General features: G+C 43.1%; 1 protein-coding gene across 1 annotated transcript in view; it reads left to right on the top strand.

Annotated features, from left to right (window-relative positions):
• The first annotated feature begins 4,659 nt into the window (after positions 1-4,659).
• The window catches only part of WDR89 (WD repeat domain 89), a 37,886-nt gene continuing 16,299 nt past the window's right edge, over positions 4,660-26,246 (top strand). The window contains exons 1-2 of the mRNA XM_080910270.1: positions 4,660-4,677; positions 10,389-10,539. The gene's annotated coding sequence lies outside the window, so the exon portion shown is untranslated. The remainder of the gene's footprint in view (positions 4,678-10,388; positions 10,540-26,246) is intronic.

Here is a 26,246-nt window from a genome sequence, read left to right as displayed (position 1 = left end):
AGCCTTTGCTGCTCTCCCAGAGCACCCAGTTTGGTTCTTGGCGCCCACACTGAGAGGCTCACAACCGCTTGGAGCTTCAGCTTCTGGAGATCCGACTCCCTCTGCTGGCCTCCGTGAGCCACACATGGCATCCATCCATCCACATATGTAAATAAAATAATAAAAAAGAAGTCATATAAATATAAATATATAACCCAAAGCATTCATTTGTGTGCCACAGTGCACATGTGGATCAAAGGACAGTTTACAGCAGTCTGTTCTCTCCTTCCACCACTCGAGGCCTGGGGAGAGAGTCCAGGCCCTCAGTTTCAGTAGCAAGTGCTTTTATTTGCTGAGCCATCTTATACACTTAAATTTAAAAAATAAAAAGAAAAGCAAAATGTTAAGATACCAACAATAAGTATATAAGTACAAATATGATTTTAATATATTTTTATATAGTTTATTTTTATTTTTGAGACAGTATCTTGCTGTGTACTTCTGGCTACCCTGAAATTCAGAGATACCCCAGCCTCTTTTGTTGTTGTTGTTATTATTATTATTGTTTGTTTTTGAAAACAGAGAGTTTCTCTGTATAGCCCTGATTATCCTGGAACTCACTCTATAGACCAGGCTAGCCATGGACTCAGAGATCCTCCTGACTCTGCCTCCCAAATGCCAGGTTTAAAGGTACATGCTACCATGGCCAGTCTGAGTGCTGGGATTAAAGGCATGGCCACCTGGCTCAGCCTATGGATTTAAATATTTTCTTGCATCTCAAGAGTCATCTTGAGCACATACTTCTAATTCCAGAATTTAAGACACCAAGACAGAGAGACTGCGAAACGAAAAGAACAACGAGGTTGGGGAGATAGCTATTGGTGATGTGATCGACCTACAACAGGAGGACCTGGATTTGATCCCCAGAACACACACAAAGAAGTCAGCATGATGGGATGCATTTTTAATCCTAGCATTGGGGACACAGAGGCAGGAGGATCCCTGGGGCTCCCTGGCTAGTCAGTCTAGTCCACTTGACAAGTTTCAAGTTATTGAGACCACACCACAAACAAGACAGACAACAACAACAAAGTTGGATGGCACCTAAGGATGCCTGAGATGGACTTCTGGATTCTACACACACACACACACACACACACACACACACACACACACACAAATATTACCATTATTTTACTGGGAGGTCATCCCCTACCCCTTTTATTTTCAAGACTGAGTTTAACACTGTCCTTGAACTCCCAATAATCCTCCTGCCTGAGCCTCCCATAGGTTGAGGCTAAAGTGTGGATCATAGCTTTGCTGTTTGAGACAGAGTTTCAGGTAGCTCAGGCTAACCCCGTTTTATTAGCTCAGGCTAACCCTGTATTTATGATGTCTTGGATTCCCTTTGTAGACCAGACTGGCCTCAAACTCACAGAGGCCCTCCTACCTGTCTCTGGAGTGCTGAGATCAAAGGTGAGCGCCACCACACCTGGCTTTAAGATGGAACATGCTGTGGTTTCAGTGTGATAGTTTCTGATACTTGACTATTTGGTTTTCAATTGCTGGCACTGTTTCACAGCTCTAGGAAGGTTTGCTGAAAGAACTATAAACCCAAAGAAACCCTTGCCTCTGTAAGTTGCCTTGGTCACGGTGCTTTATCTCAGCAATAGAGAAGTAACTAATATACATTTCAAGACACTGAAGCACAGTGATTGAACCAACCATCTTAATCGGGGTTACTACTGCTGTGATAAAAATCCATGGCCAAAGCCACTCAGGGAGGATACGGTTTATTTGGGCTACACTTCCTTATCACTGTTCATCAGCAAAGGAAATGAGGACAGGAACTCAAGTAGGGCAGGGACCTAGTGGCAGGAACTGATACAGAGGCCATGAAGGGGTGCTGTGTACTGGCTTGCTCCTCATGGTTTGCTAAGTGTTATATAGCCCAGGACCACCTTCCTGGGGATAGCCCCACAATGGGCTGGACCCTCTCACATCAATCACTATTAAGAGGAAATTCCTGACAGGCCTGCCTGCAGCCCATCTTATAGAGGCATTTTCCCAACTGAGGCTCCCCTGCCCAAAGACTCTACTCTATGTCAAGCTGACATAAGCTAGCCAGCACACCAATGTTTAGTATTTGACACCTCTGTTGAGTTCTCTTCTCTCTCAAAAGTAGCTTTAATCTTATACTTAAAATCCATGCCTCTCCAGTCTTCTGGTCACAAGAGGAAGAAAAGCCCAGGGTGAGGTCCAGGCCCAGGAACTCCTTCAGAGAGGACTAGGAACTGGACTTTACTGAAATCAAATCTATTGGCTTTGGGTATACAAGAGCATTCTAACTTCTTGTGGTGGATAGAGTCCTACCCCGGCCAGCACAGAGACTGCATCAGTTACTAAGAAGCTTCTCCAGGAGTTGGTCCCTAACTTTGGATTGCCCATATTCTGGGATCTGACAAGGTCTGGACTTCATAGCTGAAATATCCCCAAATCTGGGAAAAGTATTATATATGAATTAGACAGGCCACAAAGCTCAGGACAGGTAAAAAGAATAAAAACAAAACTTTTAAAGTATGGCTTTGAAGACTGGAGAGATGGCTCAGTGATTAAGAGCACTGACTGCTCTTCTAGAGGTCCTGAGTTCAAATCCCAGCAACCACATGGTGGCTCACAACCATTTGTAATAGGATCTGGTGCCCTCTTCTGGTGCATCTGAAGACAGCTACAGTATACTTATAAATCTTTAATGGCAAAAATCAGGCCAGTTTTCTTTCTACCTTTTGCTCTCCTAAGGGCCAGATGCACCCATATCAAGAAGTTAAGTCAGAAATTACTAACCATTGCCTCCTCAAGTTTTTACAGGCCCCACAAGACTCATCAGACTGTTGAAGAGGTTGCTTCTTTGTCCCGTCTGAGTCTGCCTGCAAGTGCCAGCCTGGTGACCTTATATGGGTAAAGAGGATCCAGACTGGAACAGCAAAGGTCACCCCATGAATCCACCATATTCAGCCCAAGGAGGCTACAGAAAACAATGACAAATGGATTGTCACCAGGTCCTCCAAACCCCTAAAGACTGACAAAGGCCCTATTCTTATGGTTGTCCTACTTTGTCCTTTTCTCTCCTTTGGGGAAGGTTCCCAAGTTCCCATAAGCCAGGGCATTGGGTATAAAATGTTAAAAGACCAGAATCAGGGAGCTCTTAACCAATTTTTACACTGAGACCCAAACTACCTTCCAGGTAGATTTCTGTAAATTGTTTCAACCAGAGGCTACTGGGGCATGGTTCACTTGCTCCTGGGGAGGAGGAGCACATCCCTGGCTAGGGTTCACCAGTAAAGAGAAGGAGCTCCAATCTATGCAGTAGTATGGCTGCACAGTTGATGCCCCTTTTCCTCAAGCCATTGTTCCTGGATGGATAGCAAAACTGAGTTCTCCTGGGGTTACATTGATCCCTTCATAGTCATAAAAAAGGAACCATTACTACCTACTTGTGATAGAAAGATTAGGGCATGACAAAAATTATTACTGGAAAACCCATAAAACCTAGGGAGTCAGGTTACAAGCCCCCAATCTCCAATTTTCCCAGGAATTCCCTTTAGTAACTTCAAAGACCAAGGTCCAGAAAGCAGTAGAACCCAGCTCCTCCGTGTTCAGGTTATAAGAAGAGTATATCAGTTCCTTAACTATTTTCAACCCACCATAGATCAGGGCTCCTGACTATGCCTGGACGCCATATTACTTAGGAATTGCAACTAATCAAATAATAATCTCTACTTCCAACTCTAATAGCTGTAAATGGTACCAACCTAAACTCATCCCGGGGGACTTCCAGGGGAAGGATGCCTGTTTAACCCAAGATATCCCCTAGTTAGTTCCCCTTACTCAGAATCCTGTGGACATACACAGCATGTTAATTCCAACAGCCAAGTTTATTTCCAGGCCCCAGAGACTATCTGGCTTGCTCACACTACCGCTTAGCCAAGTACATATTTTCTTAATTGTTTACACTGGAGGAGAACCCATACAGTCTCATGAATGTTATACCACAGGTATTGATCTATAATCAAAGAGGGTAGAATCTACCTAAACTAGATTTTGGACTTCCTCATGCCCAAGGACAGAGCTCATTCACCTATTGGTAGGGCCAGATGTCATGACTCCACTGGAATTGAGATCAGCCCTGCATCAAACTAAAATTTAAAAGCAACAACAAAACAACAGATGAGACAGGACCCAACTTTTATGGACTACAAATCCCAGAGTTCCCTGGGGTCGAGGCAACACTATCTCTCCAGATTTTGTAACTGAGCTCATGCCAACCTTGAGTCATACTCATGCTGGAGTGAAGGCTGGGTACAGCTCGTTCAAACTGGCCTGTATCGCTAGGCTTTGGGATCACGTGTGATTATTTCAGATCCACGAAGTCCTTGCCTAACCCCACTCCCGTAACAACTTTCCTCCCCAGTCTGAGGAAGCGAAAGAAGCGCCGGAAGAAGCCGCAAAGCCACATCCGCGTAAAAACACGAGACCTGGGAAGTTCTTGCCTTTTATTGGCAACACATCCAGGAAGCTGGGAACCAGGGACTTCCGTTAACCTGACCTAGGGGGCGGTGTTGTATGGCGTGGCTCGTAGGCCGATTCACGCATGCGTAGACTTTCAGCTCTCGTCCAATTGGAAAGTAGAAAGCGAAGGTGCGCCGCTCCTGCGTTTTGGAGCCTGACTGGTTATGGTCCGCCTCTGTGCTATGAACTAATCTGCTTCAGCTTCCTTTATAATTTAATCCAATCATAGTTGGAGGGCGGAGCTCCAGCCGGCCGTGGGCAGAGTGTGCTTTTCCTCCAGCGCCAGTGTGGGGTTTGCTGCCGAGGTACTCCTGGGCTGGGCGGGTTATCCAGGGCGGGCAGCTCTCTCGACCGGCGGCCACTGGGTGGCATGCGCGTGGAGAACCCTGGGCGGGGAGCGCGAAGGGGGGCGGGTGGTGTGAGAGGGAGCACGTGCATGCGCAGGGGCCTCGTGGGTGTCTGTATGTCAGGATGTGGTCCATGCTACTTGCACGTCTCTGCTTCAGTTTCGAGGAAGGGTAGGTAGGCCCTGCTCGCTCTTGCCTATCCTTCCTCTCATTCAGTCCACATCCACCTCCTGGCTCCGGCCTTTTTCCATGTCAAAAAGCAGATTTTTCACTCGGTTCGCGAAGCCAAGTCGTACAGTATGTGCTGTGCTGCAGGCTTCTATGCAACGTGACTTCCGCGTGTCGTATTATCTAGTCCACACAGCTGTCCACAGAGCTAGGTGCTGGCCTCGTGTGGTGATGCACACCTGGTATCCCAGTACTGACTGGGAGGGAGGTAGAGGCAGGAGGATCTCAGTTTCAGATTAGGCAGTGCTTCCTAGGAAAACTTTGTCATGCACACACAAAAACCCCTGATTCACAACAAAACCACCCAAGAGGCAGTGCTATCAGCATCTCATTTTTGTGAAATGTCTTTCTCAAAAAAAGACTTATTTATTCTATCTAAGTACACTGTAGCTGTCTTCAGACACACCAGAAGAGGGCATCAGATCCCATTACAGATGCTCCTGAGCCACCATGTGGTTGCTGGGATTTGAACTTAGGACGTCTGGAAGAGCTGTCAGTGCTCTTAACCACTGAGCCATTTCTCCAGCCCATCCTATTTTTTTTTTTTCATAACTTGAAGTTAGTTTAAAAATCTTAAACAGTATACCTGGAGACCGGTTAATTGATTATTGTTATCCAGGTAAGATGAACTAATAGGAAGGCATCAGTCTAAAGGTCTGGTTCCTAACTTAGCTTGTGTGAACCTCAGGTTGTTAAAGTGCACAATTAAGACCAGTACCAAGTTGCTGCTTAGTGTTGTGATAATTCAGAGAAGATGTGGACTTGAAGTCTATGTTATTGGTATCAATTCTACCTGTTTCTGCTTCTTGTTTAAGGACCACAAAAACATGTATTCTAGTTAACAGTATAAATGTGAGATATCCCTTCATGGACCACTTACTAGCTTATCTTAGGATCAGGACAGTATTATCTAGAGAACAGAAGGGAGAAGTGTCTGGTTTGTATTTTTAACCTTAGATTTTATAGAACAGAAAGCAAAAGTAAGTCAACCCCCCCCCCATGGCTGTTGAGGATTCTTTCACTTCTCATTAATGTAGTTTGGGAGTTTTACTTTTATTTAAAATCATGACTATGTTTCCTGCAACTTCAAGTGCTGGAATTGTAGGCCCTCACATCAACCAAATCTGCACCTTCTACTTATTATAAATAGAACTGAAGACATTGCATATATATATATATATATATATATATATATATATATATATATATATATATATATATATATATATATATATATATATATATATATATATATATCTTTGTTGTTGGTTTTGTTTTGAGACAGGACTTCAACCCACTTAGCTTTGGCTAACCTGGAACTTTGTTAACCAGGCTAGCCTTGAACTCAGAGGTCCACCTGCCTCTGCCTCCTGCATGCTGGGGATAAAGGCCAGTGTCTCACATCCGGTGTGAGACATTGCTTTGTTGTTTTTTTTTTCTTTCCCACTCTCTTCTGCTAAAAGAAAGAAACAAAACAAAACATTTCTACTTGAATCACACATAATTAATGTAGATGAACGCACGGGACACACATGGCACTGCAGCTGTGGAGGCCAGAGGACAACTTGGGAATCCGCTCTCTACTTTCCCCTTGTAGGTCCAGAGGACCAACTTTAGGTTGTCAGATGAGTACTCCCACTGACCCTGTCATTTTTGAGACAGGCTCTCACACAATACCCTAGGGTGTTCTGAATTCAACATTTTATCTTAGGTTGGCCTCAAATTTAGTGCCTAGCTCCGTAAATGCTAAGATTATAGGCATACACCACCATAGTAAGTACTGCTAAATTTCTGAGAGGGTTTATTAGTTTCATATAACTGCTATAACAAATTACCACAGACTTAGTGACTTAAGACTGAAGAAACTCGGGGCCAGAGAGATGGCCCAGTGATTAAGAATGCTTTCTGTATAGGATATGGTGGTATTGCCTCTAATCCCAGCATGCTAGAGGCAGAGGTAGGTAGATCTCTTGAGTTTGAGGCCGGCCTTTTCTACCTAGTGAGTTCCAGAACAGCCAAGGCTACAAAGAGTGACCCTGTGCTATCTCCCTACCCCCAAAAGCTTTCCGCTCTTACCGAGGACCGATCTAGGTTTTGTCTCCAGCATCTCTAATGGGTAGCTCATGAGGCCTTTAATTTCAGCTTTAGAAGATCTGGAGCTGCCTCTGGCCTCTGCAGGCACCAGCACACAGGCACACACAGACGTGCACATAGGTAAAAACAAGCAGCATGAATGTGTTCTCTTTCAAGTTGGTCTAAAAAAATTGTTACTGGGCAAGGTATCAAAGGCCTCCTGAAGCCTATTGGTGTTCTGGGAGGAAGCTGTGTTTCTAGCCTTTTCCAGCTTCTAGTGACTATTGGTTAGGCTGTGGCTCTTTTTTCTTCTTAAAGATGGTTTCACGCTCTAGCCCTCACTGGCCTTGAATACATGGTAACCTTCCTGTTTTAGGCTTCCAGGTCCTGGGATTACATATGGACTCAGCTTGTAGCTCCTTCCTCTTGGAATAGTCAATAGTGGCTGCTTCCATCACCATCTGCCTCCTCCTCTGTAACCAAGCCTCCTCTCCTTTCCTCTGAGGAAACCTGATGTATAGAGCCTTCCCAGATAGACCGGTTTTATTTTTTCCACTCTGCTTAGTTAGAAATGTGAAGCCTTTTTTGTCATAGTGAGAAATGCTGATGTGTTGTAGGGAGTAGGTAGGACTTCAGTATCTTTGGGAGCCATTACTCAGCCCTCCACAGACTCTGGAGGGTGAAATACCCTGTAGTATAGCTGACTCTATAGTGGGGACGTTAAGAGAAAAAGATTGTTAGGTAACTGGTAAGGTAGACCTTCAAACTGCTGTGAAAGACCTGGACCTCTCTTGAACAGCAGAGGTGAATGAATAATCCTCTGCTGTAAAATTAGAATTAAATCATTCAGCCAAGTGTCATCTTAAGAATTCATGTAACTTGCAGTTCATGATGGTTTTGATTGATGCTATTTTGAATTTTTTATGAGATCATAACACTGCTGTTCTTGGGAAAGTTTGCTAATCTGTGGTTTCCCAGTTTCATGTAGTCATAGGTTTGTATTTCTATTTAGTCATAGGTTTGTATGTAGCCCCACTTTACGTAGTGTGGTCTCAGGTGATGGGAATTTATGATAAGGAAACCAGCCTTTCAGACAACCAGATCACTTGGGAATGGTGGTGTATTGCATGGAGAAGGAGGAGTTTGAGGGTAGGAGGGAAGCTAGAAGCTTTATACAATCCAAACTCTAGTCTCAGTTACACTTGAGGGCAGCCTGAGTTATGTGAGACCCCATGTTAAGGCAACAGTAACAAAACTCAACCACTCTGAGCCCTGTTGCTTCTGAGAATATATAGTAAGCTTTATGGAGAACTGGGGTTCTTTCCTTTGCTCTAATGACTTCACACAAAGACATTATCTCTTGCTAGAATTCATAGTTTTGGGGGGACAGGTGTGTTGCTTTGCTAAGTATTAGTATAGATACATTGGGATAAATGTATGAAAGCTCAGCTTCATTTAGGCAATTGTCATATAAAAACTTCATGTGTTTGTGTTTGTTTGGTTTGATTAGGAGGGGAAAAGGACGGGGAGACATACATGTGAGAGAAGTTTATGTGGGTCAGGCCTGGAAATAGCCTAGATTATTTCACATTCTATTGGTTAGAAGTCTATGGCATAGCTATGGATAACTAACCTGGTTGTGTGCCTAGCTATTGATCTGTTATCCTGGCGGTCTACTACCACAGTGCCCCTTCTAGCCAGCAATTTATAACTAGCCCTCAGAGGCCTTAGTTTCTTAATCCTCTAAATTCTCCATTGTGCTGGGCACAGTCTTTTACCTTTAATCCCAGCAGAACAGGCAGCATTGTGAGCCGGCCTCACAGTGAGGGAACCTAGAGGCCAGCATGCCCTTTGGTATGTTAATAGGCACCACAGTTACCACAGTTAGCCCTTTGTCCCAGTTTTCTTTTGGTTCTGATGAGCCAGTGGTTTGATCAGACTCTTCAGTTTTTCTCATTTTTAATTTAATTAATAACTTTATTCAATGTTATTAATTGTTAATGTGACATAATGAACAGAAGAGAATGTTAATATTAAACTATTTTTTTACATAGTGTCTCACTGCAGGCCTGTGTCATCAAGGCTGGTTGGATTGTGTATCCCAGTCCAACTTTTGTCTGTCTGTCTGCCTCTATCTCTTGTGTTCCAAGACAGGGTTTTCCTGTGTAGCCCTGGTTTTTCTGTAATCTAGAATTTAAATCTGCCACTTAGTGCCAGGAGTGCTGGGATTAAGAGTGTGGGCCAACATCACCTGGCCTTTTTTGCTTTTTTCCCTCTGACTTTAAACTTACTTTGTAGCCAAGGATGACCCGCTGGGTTTACAGGCATTCATCAACCCCTTCAGGTTTTACGCGGTTCTGAGTAATGAACCTAGGACTTTGAACCTGCTAGACCATCAAGCTCCTATTTTTTTCCTCTCCTTGAAACATTGTTTTACTATGTAACCCAAGCTATCCTTGAACTATTTTTTTTTTTTTTTTTTTTTTTTTTTTTTTTTTTTTTTTTGCGGTAGCCTCTGGAGTGCTGGAATAACAAACAGCCCCACTGTTATGAGTCCCTGAAGTAAAGGGGGGGGGCGTGTTGGGACCATGGGCAGGAAGACTCTCCTCAGCAGATGGTGTTCATCCAGGACCCCTTTTCCATTTTCCCCCTCTGGCTAGAACGTTGCAGTCAGCCTTGGCCTAGGGATAGATGTGAACCTCATGTTCCTTGAAGTCACACATCACCATTCCAGGCAGATGATGCACAAAATGAAAGAACGGGGAGCAGTGCTACATATTCTGGATGTTTATAAGTTTTAAAAAGTAATTTAGTACTTAACATTTTAATAATTTTTGTAGGTTTTTAGGTTTTAAAATGCTAGGTAAAGGGAGGGAGGAAAGTCACTTGTCTTCAAGGACTCAGTGGGTGTGTATTGGCATAAAGATGGCTGGTCTCTATTTGGTGTTTATCTGACAAACTTTCCGTAGTCCTGGTTGGCTTCAGATTTGTTTTCCTTCTGCCTCAGTGTGAGCATGCTCTCTCTCTCTCTCTCTCTCACACACACACACACACACACACACACATTCTCTCACTCTCTCTTGCTTACTTTCTCTTGTTGCTCAAGATTGTACCCAAGATCTTCTCCTGTGGGCTAGCTTGGCCGTCTACCTCTGCACTACATCCCGGTCCTTCTGTTCCTTGTCTTTTTAGATGTGCTGATGATGGAATCCTGGGTCCCACACATGCTTGAATAAGTGATTTTGCACTGAGCTGCATCTCCAACCCCTTGCTGTCCCTTCTAAGAAGTTTATGGCTGGGTGTAGTCACGCATACATTTCATCTCAGGACTCCAGAGGCAGAGGTGAGATAACTGCCAGAGTGCAGGGCTAGCCTGGTCTACATATTGAATCCAGGCTAGCCAGGGCTGCATAGTGAGACCCTGTTTCAAAATAAATAAAAATTAAACCAGAATGAAGAAGAACAGCAGAGCTGGTGGTTAAGAACACAGGGCTGTAGTGAGACTGCTTGGGTCACTCCTGAGCCATTACTGTCTCCTCTGTTTATGTTTAACTGCTCGGTCTGTGCTTCAGTTTCCCAGTTGTGAGACTGAATAGCAGTAAGCACCTCTTATTTGTGGTGAATATTTGAAAGGCTTAAACCTGTACTTGACAAACACTTAACTGAATAAAATTCCTCCCCCTTGACTTACTTGATGGTATTAATTATTAATATGACATAAGTGGCTCGAAGAGAATACTTCACACGCTGGCCGGTTTTAGTTTCCTTTCTTTCACATTTTATTTTCTGTGTCAGGGCACCGGGCTTGTCGGAAGCACTCTTACTCCCTGAGCTGCTTCTCTGGCCTTCCGACTTAATTACATCTCAAAATTGATTTGCCTTTATTTGTTTTAGTTTAGTTTTGCTTTGTTTTTGAGACACTGTCACTCTCTAGCCCTGGCTGTCCTAGAACTCTCTATGTAGACCAGGTTGACCTTGATCTCAGAGCTTTGCCTGCTTCTGCCTCCCAAATCCTGGGATTAAAGATGTGTACCGCTACACCTGACTTTTGAATGGACGTTTTCAAATGCCTTGTAAAGGGCTGGAGAGATGGCTCAATAGTTAAGAGCACTGACTGCTCTTCCAAAGGTCCTGAGTTCAATTCCCAGCAACCACATGGTGGCTCACAGCCATCTGTGATGGGATCTGATGCCCTCTTCTGGTGTGTCTGAAGACAGCTACAGTGTACTCACAAACTCAAGTGCTTTGTAAAATACATGTCTGCATTGTGAGTGCTGAGTTAATGATAGTATAGTTCACAGATAGCAGGCCTGTAGAGTGCTTTGTTTCCCCAGTATTGCAAACTGTTGATCAAAGCAGCTGCATCCACTCGAACTGTCACTGGTGCGGTATTCTAATTTCATCATTGACTTATCGGTAACAGCTGATAGTTTGGATTAGGCAGTCATAAAATAGTATTTTATTGCTGTTTAGCTACCAGTTTAAGAATGACTTTTACCATATGTATGATTTCCTTTCTTTTACTTTATGTGTTTTCCTGATTTTTGTGTTATATATAGTTTTGCCATTTGATAAAAATTTTTTTTCTGAGGCATATAAAAAATAAAGTAAGATTTACAATTTGAAAGATACTATTAGGAAGTGTTTTAAGAACTTAGGGATTGCGGGACATGGTGGCACACATCTTTAATCTCAGTACTCTGCAGGCAGAAGCAGTGGATGTCTGTGCGTTTGAGACCATCCTGGTCTATATAGTGAGTATCAGGATAGCCGGGACTGTAGAGAGACTGTCGTATAGGGTAAAGCTCAGACTCCAGTAGCTACTTTAAGAGGGGAGAAGTGTAGGGTTAGCCCTTAGAATCACATTTCCATTCTGATTTTTTCATTTGTGATTGAGTGCCCCAACCTTCTGGACTAGAACCCAGGACTTTGTGATATATATATATACATACATACACATACATATATCTGGTATTTTTCATACAGGGTATGAAATAGGGTATCACAAAGTTGCCCAGGTTGGTACTGAATATACTGGGCAGGCCTTTAACTGTGGTGGTCCTCCTACACCCAAGTACCTGCGATGCCAGAAAGTGTGTGGTCATGTTCGGCCTCACTTTACTTTTTAACTTTCACTTAACTATAAACTGGGAGCAGCAGATGTAACGCCCAGATGTGGTAGTGCACACCTGTAAACCAAGAACTTGAATGGCTGAGGCAAGAGGATCACTGCACGTTTGAGGCAGCCCGTAGTTAGTGATCCTGTCTCAGAAGACAGACAAATAAATGATCAAAGAAAAATACTCACACTAAATGTACTTACTTCATCGGACTTGCCAGAAGGTTGACCAAGATACGAAGTATGAAAGACATTTAGCACAGCACGTGGTGTACAGCAAGAACTTAGTGCATCACTGATGCACACACAAGAGCCAGTAAATAGCCCTGTGTGGGAATTAAAAACAAAAAAACCAACAGGATCCAGGGATTGCTGCTAGTTGTCCTGTTGTCATCATGGTGGTGTCCCCATCCTCATCCTCACACCCCCCCCCCCCCCCGCCCTACCCCCCTAGCAAAACTAAGCAAGGGTAAGTCCTGTACAGCCGTTTTTCCTTAAAACCAGCTCCTGTTATCTGCTGATTCAGCTCATGGGTGTGAGCTCTTGGAGGTGCCTTCATTTCCTTCTGTGTTAATATATTTCTGTGAGCATATATTTAGGAAAGTTGATGGATTTATTATAACATTTTTATATACATATCTGAGCCATGTTTAACTTCCCTCATTGTCTTCTCTTATCCCACTCCTGATGACTCCCTCCTTACAACTAGACCCACCTCTGGTTTCATGTCTGTGACTTTAATGAGGATTATTTCCAGGAGCATGAGAATCTGTTATACCCACTCCACCACTGAAATAACGTCTCTCCCTTGCCCGTGTTCATGGTCTCTCTAGAGCCCTCCTCTTTCTCTTTGGAACTGTAGTCCTGTGTTATTCAGACCTAAAGTTGTCAGCATTCGTAACAGGAATCTGTTTTCCAGTAAGGAAGAAAGAAAATAAAAAGTTGAGCCTATTTTTCTTTACATGTTCCCATCTGTGATGCTTCTAGCCTCAATGTAGCACTGAATTATTTTTTTGAAGTTATTTTAAACTTTCTTTTTGAGATTATGAAGTATTTTCCAGTTAATTGAGAACTAAGAAAGGAATTTGAGACAAACACAGTCCTCTGAGCCATCCTCCAGTAAAACATTGTATGAATCATTGGGCTATTTTTATCTTAAATGATTAATGTGTAGGTTTGTGTTTTACATAAAAATATAATGTCAAAGTACTTACTGCATTCTGGAAATTTAAGATTATCCTATTCTTTCTGTCAAATAAAAGTAGCATTTTGAATACTTGTTGAGTTTCTTGAAGTGGCTAGAGAATACATTCTTGTTTCTTGAATGCACTCTTAAGATAAGAGAAATGTGTAATATTGAAATCTGACCAATCCCTTAGTTCCTCAATCCTGCCTTGCTGGAGTGTGCTGGCTAGTTTATGTCAAACCTGAGGAAAGCTAGAGTCAGGGTGAGGAAGGAGACTCAACTGAGAAAAAGTCTCCCGTGAGAGTGGGCTGTTGGCAAGCCTGTAGGGCATTTTCTTAATTAGTGATTGATTGGGAAATCCAATCCATTGTGGAGCTACCCCTGGGAGGGGGGTCCTGGGCTGTGTACTAAAGCAGGCTGAACAAGCCAGGAGGAACAAGCTAGTAAGCAGTACCTCTCCATGGCCTCTGCCTCGGCTTTATTAGCCAGGCTCTTGCCCTGCTTGAGTTCCTGTCCTGACTTCCTTTGCTGATGAACAGTAATATGGAAGCATAAGCCAAATAAACCGTGTCCTCCCTAAGTTGCTTTGGTTGCCGTGTTTGGTCACAATAGTAACCTAAGGCATGGAGAATGAAGAGAATGAAGGCTGGCACGAAGGGACGTCCTCAAAGCTGTGATTGTGGATGGCTTAGCAGTATTGTTGCTTTTCATGTATCTCTTGTGCAGAAACCTACTTTTTTTAAAAACAAAATGGTGGGAAGGGAGTTGAGTCTTTAGGGTGGTTTTGTGGTCTTCCTGTTAAATCTGCCTTTGTTTTACATATATGTGAGTAGACCTTTGTCTCTTTGTTCTCCTCTACTGGGAAAGGAGGGTTGTTAGTTGCAGATGGATAGAATGACTGATACAAAAAGATTGGAAGTTAGATGAAGTGACACACCTGTAATCCCCGTGCTTAGGAGGCAGAGGCAGGAAGAGTGCTGTGAGTTCAGGGTTCGCCAAGGGACATAGTAGCAGACCAGCCAGGGCTGCATAGTGACACCCTGCCTTGTAAACAAACAAAAAAAGGATTGAAAAATGTGTTTCTTATTTTTTATACTCTTTAGTAGGCAGAAGCAATTTAAAATGTGTAAAATACAGATAACTTCAATTTACTTGGCATACAATTATTACTGCATGAATATCACAAAATATATTGGTATTTAGAGAAAGTTGGAATTCACTTTGTGCTGAATTAATAGGAATTTTTTGTAACCAGTAGATTTTGAAGTGAATCTTGAAGTATAGGTTGGAGATGGGATTCTTGGGAAAGAGTAGCAATCATTTTTGTAATTCTTGTTGGAAAAATATTTTATTGAGTAACACATCTTACCTACTAGAATGTTGATGGTTATAAAATACAGTCATTTGTGAGTTTAAACTTTTATTTAATACCTGTAGTTATATAAAAACAACAAAGAACATATCATGGTATTTATCATTATTAAAAACTTTGTGGGCTGGAGTTGGCTCAGTGGTTAAGAGCACTGACTGCTCTTTCAGAGGTCCTGAGTTCAATTCCCAGGAACCACATGGTGGCTCACAACCTTCTGTAATGAGATCTGATGCCCTCTTCTGGTGTGTCTGAAGACAGCTACAGTGTACTCATATTCATATACATACACATAAATTAAAAAAACAAACAAGGTGGTTGGCCAGATGTGATGACACATGCCTTTAATCTTAACATTTGGGAGGCAGCCTGGTCTACAGAGTGAGCTCTAGATTGGACTTGCAGTAGTGTTAGGTGGGCTGAGAGAGCCACTGGTCTAGGTATTTCCTGTCCCCCTTCCTGTGTGTTAGAGTGAGGTTGCTACAGATGAGAGGTGACTGAGCAAGGATGACAGCAGGTAAATGTTGATATGAACTGGTTTACTCTTGTCTTCTCCTTCGTCAAAGGTGATCTGATTTTTGAGCCTAGATGTGTAGGACTTAAAGTTAATAGAGACAAAATCTAGGAAAGCCCATTTTGGATATATTTGAAAATTTGGTGGCACATCCAAGTGTCTGTAGGGATTGAAGCAGGCTCTAGCGCAGTGGTTCCCAACCATCCCCAGAGTCCAACATTTTAATACAGTTCCTCATGTTTTGGTGACCCCAACCATACAACTATTTTCATTGCTACTCCATAACTGTAATATAAATGTCTGATATGCACAATACCTTATACGGGACCCCAAAGGGTCACAGCCCACAGGTTGAGAACCACTGCTGTGGAGTAATGGGGTTGGAATTTTAAAGAAAGATTGAAATTGAGGTTAAAAAAAAAAGTCTAGAGGCTCACATGGAATTAATTTATATTGACCATGGAGAAAGAAACTCCTGAGAAAAATTCAGTTCAATTTCGGTTGTCGAAGTCCACATCAGAAACACTTGTTACTCTGAACACGCTGTCTGGAGACCAGTTCCTGAGTAAGCCCTACGTTCTCTCATCGAATCTGCTGCTAGATGGCAGTAGTGACCAGCAGTGCAGGCCAGGCAGGCGATGTTAGTGAAGGGCAGTAGTGACCAGCAGTGCAGGCCGGGCAGGCGATGTTAGTGAAGGGCAGTAGTGACCAGCAGTGCAGGCCGGGCAGGCGATGTTAGTGAAGGGCAGTAGTGACCAGCAGCGCAGGCCGGGCAGGCGATGTTAGTGAAGGGCAGTAGTGACCAGCAGTGCAGGCCGGGCAGGCGATGTTAGTGAAGGGCAGTAGTGACCAGCAGCGCAGGCCGGGCAGGCGATGTTAGTGAAGGGCAGTAGTGACCAGCAGCGCAGGCCGGGCAGGCGATGTTAGTGAAGGGCAGTAGTGACCAGCAGCGCAGGCTGGGCAGGCAACTGTTAGTCAGCAGGCATTGTTTTACGTGGATCCGTCACATCAGATCTATAAAGATTTTTTTTTTTTAAAGATATCTGGATTTTATGGGATGGTTCAAGAATTACACCTCTTGTTATTTCTCTGTTAAGTTCTTTTTACCATGTTCAGAAGAAAATGGAATGAGTTTGGAACTTACTAGATTCTGATCTTATAACACAAATGTTTAATACTTTATTGCACAAATATTAGAAGAGACTAAAGGTAACTTTTAAATATATGTTTTTTATTATTTGTAATTATATATAAGTGTGTGTTCAGGAGTGTAGGTGGCCATGGAGGCCAGAGGCCTCTGATTCTTGGAGCTGAAGTTACAGACACTTGGGAGCCATGTGATATGCAAGTGCTCTTAACCACCGAGCCATCTCTCCAGCCCCCCTACTTCTTGCTTTGATTTCCGTTCTCCTTTAGAACATTCTCCTAGCTTAGAGTGTTATAGTGATCCTACTTAGAAGTGCAACTTCACTAGCTGTCAGTGTGTCAATATCTTGAGACGCTGCCTGAAGAGCCGTGCTTACTGGTGGTTCTGTCCAAGTTGCAGGCCTTAGAGGTGATCGCCCCATGTTGCTACTGTTTCTCAAACAGCCCATTGTAGGAGAGGTGGTAACGTGACTATAAGTCCCTTCCCTTCCAGAAGCCTTGACACTGGTCAACAGTGGACATTTAAGTACCCATCAACAGAAATGCCTTGCAGCATCTTTCTACTTGGTTACTGAGGGTAACATTTAGAGTAACATTGACACTGAATTCACCTGGCAAGTATCCAATTGTGTGGGTAGTTTTATGTCAACTTGACACAAACTGGAGTAATCTAGGAAGTGGGAACTCAGTTGAGACAATGCTCTCATCAGATAGGCCGGTGGCAAGCCTGTGGTATATTTTATTATGATTGATGATGATTGATGCAGAAAGGCCCAGATCACTGGGTCAAAGGGCATTGAATCCCCTGGAACTAGGGTTACAACTGATTACCATGTGGGTATGGGGAATACCCTTCCTGGGTCCTCTGGAAGAATAGCCCGTGCTTTTAACTGCTGGTTACTCTCTAGTAACTTTTTACATATCTCATTATTTCATGCGTATGCATGTCTGTCTGCACATATTGAAGTGCATTATTTGTATACAGTGCCCGCAGAAGCCAGAGGAGGGTCTTGGACTCCCTGGAACTGAAATTATTGACAGTTAGGAGTCACTATGTAGGTGCTGGGAAATGAACCCAGGACTTCTGTAAGCAAAGAAGTGTCCTTAACCACTCAGCCATTTCTCAAGCCCCTAGACTTTATCATGGGATTGTGTTTCCCAACCTTTACCCTGAATCTCTCTTTTTAAATACATTTTCTGGTATATAAGTATAGGAGTTTAAAATTGGATTATGTAACGTTCTTTCTTGAGACTACTTCTAACTGTGTATTCAGCAGTTTCCGGTGTTAGACAAGAATTAAGACAATACTTTTCCTTGTAACCAGTTAAATAAAACATTTTTTCTTTGAACAATTTCACTTTTTATTACGGGGAAAGGCCTTGTGTTCCATTGTACGTGTGTGGAGATCAGAGGACACCACGATGGAGCTTGCTCTGTCCCACCTCTGAGTGGGTTCTTGTGATGCAGCTTAGGTTGCTAAATTGTTGTGGCTAGAACCTTTCTCCTCTGAATGATCTTACTGCCCTCTGCCCTAGCCTGGCTTTTGAGATAGGCGCTCAGCTTAGGCAGCCCTTGAACTTACTGTGTAGCTGACGATGACCTTAAACTTTTTTTCTTCCTCTCATTGAAAATAGGTTTTGTTTTTCTCACACAATGTTTCCTGATTGGAGCTTCCTCTCTCTCCCAGGTCTACTCCCTTCCTGTCTCTCACTAGAAAACAAACAGGCTTCTAAGGGATGGTGATAGTAAAATATAATAAGATAAAACAAAACCAATACATTGGAATTGGACAAAATGGAAGGAAATAAGAGAAGGCACAAGAATCAGACTCACTCATTCACACCCTCCAGGATCTCATAAAAACACTAAACTGGAATCTACATTCTAGTTTATAGTTATAGTGTTTAAAAACACTAAACTAAACCATATACTGTATATGCAGAGGACTCACTAGACTGGTGAGGCTCCATGCGTACCTCCTCAGTCTCTGAGTTCATAGGAGCATTGCTCCTGTTGATTTAGAAGGCCTTGTTTTCTTGGTTTCATCTATCCTGGCTCTTACTCTCTTCTCCTAAGGGCTTCCCAGAGCCCTATGGAGAGGGTTTTGATGGAGATATCTCTTTTAGGTCTGAGTGTTCTAAGGTCATTGATTCTCTGTACAGTGCCTGGCCATGGGTTCCCATCTGCTGCAGGAGGAAGCTTCTGTGATAATAGTTGAGCAAGGCACTGATCTACGAGGATGGCAAACTGTATTAGGAATAATTTTATTGCTAACCCCTCCCCCCATTTTTTAGACCAGTAGTATTTGGCTTAGGTCTCTAGACTATCTAATCTCTGGGTTTTGGTCATCCAAGCAGTGTTGGGTGCGGGTTCCATCTCATGAAGTAGGTCTTAAGTCAAATCAAGTGTGATGGCTACTCTTGACTGTTAACTTAAATCTGGAATGAACTACAATCCAGAAGTGGAGGGCACATCTTTGAGGGATTTTATGCTTGATTTGAAGTGGACAAATCCATTTCTAGTCCAGACCTCTCAGATAGGAAGACTCACCTTTGACCATGATCTCAAGGTGGGAAGATGCACCTTTAATCTGGGCCACACTTTCTGCTGTAAACCTATATAAGGGCAAGGAAGAAGGAAGCTCTTGCTCTTTGCCTGCTTCCCTTGCCTTGCTAGCACATCCATTCCTTCACTGGCATTGGACGCTACTTATTCAGGATTCTAGCATGTAGTTCTGTATATGCTAGAGACACTATTGCCTATAGGACTGAGCAACTACCAGATTCGTGGGCTTTCCATTCACAGCTGGCCATTGTCCAGTTATCTGGACAGCTGCCTGTAAGTTATATGGAATATATGTATATTTCATAAGCTCTGTGGCTCTAGAGAACCCTGACTAATACATCAGGTATTGGTTACTCACAAAAGCTTTGTGCTACCATTACATTACAGTAGTATATCCTGCAGGCAGGACATCATTGTCAATCCACAGTTTTGTGGCTGGCTTCTTACTTACATTTCTCTTTAGGTAGCATGCAGAGTACCTTTCTGTATCATAGATGCTAGAACATAAGAATTCACTGTGTAAGCATCAGCTCAGCTTCTCCATGTTCAGGAAATTGTCTAAGTGTTGTCTTCAGCAGTGGAGCCTTGCCATCAGTTTGTGTAGAACAGACTATAGTCTTGGCAACAGCCTGGGTTGTTTGCGAATTCCATGGCCAACAATTCAACTAGATGTAACTCAATTCCAGGACTAGAAGTTTTATTTGATGACAAAAGATATCCAGTTAGGGGTCTTCCCCATTATTTGATGATTTTATTTAAATTACCGTCATATATGTATAGATTTTAGGAAGTTTCTGTCGTGTTAGGTCTCCATAATAACCTTCAAATGGCCTGTAATTTTAGCTGTCTCTTCTTGTATTCCTTCCCCTCACAACTTGACCCTCTTTTTCCAGAAACTAACCAGTCTATTTAGCTTTTCCTAATTGGATATATTGGTTCCCCTCTCCCCCCAGTCCTTTATTTTGTACCTAACTTCTGTGGTTCTCTGGATTGTAGCTTGGTTATCATTGATTTAATAGCTTATATTCACATATAAGAAAATACACACCATGTTTGTCTTTCTGGGTCAGGATGATTTTTCTAGTTCTGTCTATTGAGTTTCATGATTATGAAACCTTTTTAAAGGCTGAGTACTTTGTTGTGTAAATGTGTAACAATTTCTTTATTCATTCTTCTGTTGAGGTACATCTAGGTTCCACTTTCTAGCCATTATGTAGAGAGCACCAGTGAATATGGTTGAGCGAGTGTCTCTGCCAAGATGAAGCTTGCTTCGGGTGTATGTCCAAGAGTGATCTAGCTCAATCTTGAGGTAGATCAGTTTCCATCTTTCTGAGGAATTTGCTATACCTATTTTTATAGTGGCTTTGCGGGTTTTCACTCCTACCAGCTATGGATGAGTCTTATTTGCTCTGTTTATTGTGATTAAAGTTTTTTTTTAAGATTTATTTATTTTATGTGAGTACACTGTAGCTGTTTTCAGACATGATTCCATTACAGATGGTTGTGAGCCACCATGTGGTTGCTGGGAATTGAACTCTAGGAAGAGCAGTCTGTGTTCCTAATCGCTGAGCTCTCTCTCCAGCCCTTGATTGAAGTTTTGTTGAGTATCTGGGCTGGCATCTGTGGTCCCTTAGAGTTTGTAGAACATCTTTCCAGTCCCCTCTGGCTTTTAAAGTCTCCATTGAGAAGTCAGATATTATTCTAATAGGTCCGCCTTTTTCTTTGCAGCTTTTAATATTCTTTTTGTTTGGTGTTTTGTATACATTTAGTGCTTTGATTATTGTGTGTTGAGGAAGTATTCTAACTATGTCACCCTCTTTCTGACCTGACTTTATTCTGGGAGCTTTTCTTTCCCCCTCTATTCTTTTTTTTTTTTTTTTTTTCTCATCTAGTGTTATGGGGTTGAAGGGGTAATAGAAAAGGGGTGGAGAGGGTGGAAAAGAGAAGAGAGCTGTATTGCTGCTGGACTGTAGTGGAGGCACATTGGCCTGTCTGTTATTGGTTGTGTTTTCATACTGGCATCTAGGTATCTGGGTTTAGGAAGACTGTAATTCTAGGTGCTGATACCTGGCCTTGTCTATGTTGAGTGTTTTGTTCCTTGGTTTCGGTTGTTTTCTCTTGATCTTAGGAGAGTGTGGTGGCTGTGTGTTTCCTGGTAGGAAATTCTTCTGAGATACTACCTGATGTGTGGCCTCTGGAGGTTCCAGGTAAAATGCCTCCCATAGACTCACAGGGAATGCATTAATGGAGATGTGTCCTTGTTGGAGCAGGTGTGGTCTTGCTGGAGGAAGTGTGTCTCAGTGAAAGGGCTTTGACGTTTTAGAAGCTCAAGCCAGGCACGGTGTCACTTTCTTTTCCTGCTGCTTACTGATGTAGAGCTCTCAACTACATCTCTAACACTGTCTGCCTGTATACCGCCATGTTTCTCACCATGACAAGAATGGACTAAACCTCAATCTGTAAGGCATCCCCAGTGAAATCTTCTTTATAAGAGTTGTTGTGATCATATTGTCTGTTTGCAGCAATAAAACCCCTAGGTATTGGCAGCTTACACTTGGGAATGTGGATGGGCTAGGAGGGAGTGTTGAGGGAGGAAAGCAGGGTGTTCCACTGGGTTCTACTTAGTCCCCTGGGAATGGGGCAGTCAGAAAGTCCTCAGCAGGTGGTTCCTACACAACTGGGGGTGAGAATGGAGGATTAAACTTGAAGGAATGGAGGGAGAGGTGAAGATCTGCTGTTAGCCTGTGTCTTAGGGTTTCAATTGCTGTGAAGACACCATGACCAAGGCAACACTTACAAAGGACAACATTTAACTGGGGCTGGCTTACAAGTTCAGAGGTTCAGTCCATTGTCATCAAGGTGGGAGTTTGGCAGTGTACAGTCAGATGTGGGGCCGGAGGAGCCGAAAGTTCTACACCTTGATCCAAAGGCATACAGGGAAAGACTGGCTTCCAGGCAGCTAGGAGGAGGGTCTCAGAGCCTACCCCCACAGTGACACACTTCCTCCAACAAGGTCACACCTACTCCAAAAAGGACGCACTTTCTAATAGTGCCGCTTCCTGGACCAAGCATATACAAACCACCATATTCTGTCTGCTTAGCTGGCCGGGTTGAATTTCTGGCCCACCTGTCTTTGCCTTCTGGGTGCTGAGATTACAGGCATTCTTCACAGTGCTCTCTGCTTTATGGTGTAGTGTGGATCAAAACCAGGGCATGCGGTCTACCCTTGGAAACACATCTTCAACTCCCTTCTTTTTCTTTGTCCTTTTAAAAAAAATATAGGATCTCACATAACTCTGGCTGGCTCTGACTTGATATATAACCAGGCCTGCTCAGTTGTGGTGTAACTGAGAATGGCCCCCATTGGCTCATATGTTTTGATGGTTGGTCCATAGTTGGTGGAATTCTTTTGGAAGTATTAGGAGTGTGGCCTTGTTGGAGGAGGTGTGTCACTAGGGGTGGGACTTCAGGAGGTTTCAAAAGTCCATGCCATTTACAGTTAGCTCTCTTTCTTCCTAGGACTTGTGTGTGGATCAAGCTCTCAGCCTCTGCCCTAGTGCTATGCCTTCCTTCCTGCTCCAAACATGATGATAATGGGCTCACCCTCCACCTGGAAGCCCTGTAATAAACTCCTTCCATGAGTTGTGCTGGTCATGGTGTCTTATTACAGTAATAAAAAAGCAACTAAGACATCTGGCCTTGAACTTCTGATCCTCCTGCCTCTGCACTGAAGTTCTAGGATTAGAGGCCTGAGCCATCATATAAGATCAATTTTCTCTTTAAAAGCGGATTCTGGTCACTGTGTAAAATAATAAGAGTATTTACCCTGGGGAATGCACATTTCTAAGTACTCTGTCAGACTGTGAAGTCTAATCAGGTTTGGGCTTTGCTGTTGCTATAGTTACCTAGTCTACTATAGATCAAATTCTTTGAGCTGTGGGCTATTTCTGTCTTGCACATAATGTCAGGCCTGAGATGTTTTCTCATTGGTCATGTCCCATTCTGAGTTCCATCAGGCCCTGGCTACCTTAGGCAAGCAGGTGTCTCTGTGTGCTCTTCCCCTAGTGATACAAACCTTGCTCTTGTGGAGCTGAGAACCATTCTACATGATTTCTTTTTTTGGGGGGGTATGATTTTACTTACTTACTTACATACATACATGCATGCATATATATGGCTCAGTAGTTTAGAGTTATACTGTTCTTTCAGGGGACTCCATTTCTTAGCACCCACATCAGGTGGCCTGTAACTCTAAAGATTTATTTATTTATTTATATAAGTACACTATTGCTGTCTTCAGACACACCAGAAGAGTGTCAGATCCCATTACAGATGTCTGTGAGCCACCATGTGGTTGCTGGGATTTGAACTCAGGACCTCTAGAAGAGCAGTCAGTGCTCTTAACCCCCAAACCATCTCTCTGACCGAATAGTTAGTTCTTTAGAAGTTGAATGATATGGTGTTATTGGAGCTTATCAGTTTCTAACTATAACATTTTATTTGTTACATGTACTAAGTAGCTGGCTTTTAAAATAACATTAACATACAGTGAGACTGGCCACAAAATTTGTGTATCCAGACTTTGTGAGAGAGAATAGTTTTTAGTTTTCCTATGTTTTTTTTCTATCTCATTCCTGCCTTCCAGTCCTTTGCAGTTATTAAAGGTGGCATTTGCTTCATTTTTAAAAGCATCTTTTTAGAATTAGAAGAAATAGTAAATGTGTAGTACTTCTAACTTCCAACATAAGGCAGCTGGTTGTTCTGGAAAGAAAATGCAGTTAATTGTATTTGCTGGAGGAAGCTGGCTTTTGTAGACTTAGTTTAAAGGGTGACTTTTGTATGGAAGAATTACTTGAGAACCTGGATACCTTGGGAAATGTTTAAAAGAGAGAGAGAGATTGTGTTAGGATCCTCTCCAAATTCCCAGTTACCTGACACTGTAAAGGGGCTGCTCACCCCTTCTCACTCGCTTGCTCTTGCTTCTCTTGCTCCTACCTCTTTGTCCCCTCCCCACCCTGGCTGGCCTCTTCTCCTCCTCTACTCCTCTCTCTGCCCCTACTACCTTCTTAACTTACCTTCTTAATCCCCTCTGTTGGGATTCTGTAAACCCCACCCCTCAATTACCTGGCAGTAGCCAGGTATGCTCCGCCCCAGTGACCTGACACTATAAAAGGGGCTGCTTGGCCCCTCTTCTCTCTCTTGCTTCCTGGCTCTCTTGCTCTCCCACCCCTATCCTGCCCCCCTCTCCCTCCACGTGCTCATGGCCGGCCTCTATTTATCTATTCCTCTATTTCTCTCTGTCTCTCTCTCTGTCTGTCTCTGTCTCTCTGTCTCTGTCTGTCTGTCTGTCTGTCTGTCTGTCTCTCTCTCTCTCTCTCTCTCTCTCTCTCTCTCTCTGCCTCTGTCACCCTCTTAACTCCCCCATGACTTGAATAAACTCTATTCTGTACTGTACCGTTGTGTGGCTGGTCCCTCAGGGGGAAGGGATTCCCAACATGGACCACCCAGTGGCATCTCCCTTGTCCCCAGGCCTCGCCGCACCTCCATGGGCCATATGCCTCCCACTCTCTTCATCCTTCCCCTAACATTGGTGCTGAAACCCGGGACATCATCTTTTCACAACATTGGTGCCCCATGACTTTTCCTTTCATTGGTGCCCCGTCATCTTTTCCTTACACCCTCCCCATGCCCTGAATAAAGTCTATTCTATACTATAGGTGTGGGCCCACCAGAGGCATCCTCTTCCCCCATACCTCACCTCTGTGGAAGATACCCTTCCACTCTCTTAATTCTTTTTCCTAACATTGGTGCCGAAACCCGGGACATATCTTTTCTTATCTTTTTATAAGCACATCATATATGCGAGTGTTTTGCTTGTTTGCATTTATGTGAATGCTGAGAGTTTAGAGGTGAGAAAGGATTGGATTCCTTTGAGCTATGTTGAAATACATATGTTGCATGGATACATATAGGCTGAATGAGTAGGAATAGAAGTAACTTCACTGTGGGCTGATGGTATAATTTTGCTGGTAGTAAGTAGTACCTGATTGGCTTGTAGTGGCCCACACCTATATTTCTCAGCTGTTAGAGACTTAAAGGCCGGAGGATCAGAAAGAAGTTCAAGGCCTTCCTTGCTACTTAGCAAGTTTGAGATCAGCCTAACATAAACACTTTTCCCCCTAAAGATGGGATAGTATGTTATACACCTTTTCTAAGAAATACTATAATTAAAAAGAAATGTATTTAGTTCAAATAAATTGGATCCAGTGCATAAGAGGGAGGGAGGGAGGATGAGAGGACATGAGAACAGGAATGGACTCTACCTTGGCATTTAGGCTTTGCTTCCACTTATTTTTCAAGGCAGGGTCTTACTGTGTAACACGAACTCATAGGAACTTGTAGCTTTGCCTCCGGTTCTAGAGTGCAGGGATTTACAGGCCTGCACCTCCGCCACCAGCAGTTGAGCTATTAGTACAATATGGTTTTACATTTGGTTTTGGTTTTGAGACTTGTTGCCTAGCCTTGTTGCTTAGGCTGGCCTAGAACTCAATATAATCTAAGGATAGCCTTAGGTTTTGGGTCCTCCTTCCTTTGGCTCCTGAGTAATCGTACCTGTGAGCCAGGCACATCAAGTATGTTTGGTGCTACGATTTAAGGTCTTCATTCACAGTAGGCAGACTTTAGACCAACTCAGCTACATCTTTAACCCAAGGTTGTAGTTTTTGAAAGCTTGCGTTTCTTTAAGATTTATATTTTATATGAGTACATTGTTGCTGTCTTCAGACACACAAGAAGAGGACATTGGATCCTATTACAGGTGGTTATGAGCCACCATGAGGTTGCTGGGATTTGAACTCGGGACCTTTGGTAAAGCAGTCAGTGCTCTTAACCACTGAGCCATCTCTCCAGCCCAGGGTTTCTTTTCTTTTCTTTTCTCTTTTTAAACGAGTCTCTTTGTATATAGATGTATAGTCATGTTTATGAGGGTGTGTGCATGTGTGTGAGTGTATTTGTATATATGGAGGTTAGAGAAGACCAGCCACCTGCTTTGAGACAGTGTTCCTCACTAGCCCAGAGCTCACCAGTTGGGCTGTACTGGCTGGTTGGCCCTTGCGCCCCATGTATCTTCCTGTTTTGCTTCCCCAAGCCT

The sequence above is a fragment of the Micromys minutus genome (assembly GCF_963924665.1).
Source record: "Micromys minutus genome assembly, chromosome: 1".
Classification (NCBI taxonomy): Eukaryota; Metazoa; Chordata; class Mammalia; order Rodentia; family Muridae; genus Micromys; species Micromys minutus.
Note: the sequence above shows the minus strand (reverse complement) of the source record. Positions and strands in the feature narration are given on the sequence as shown.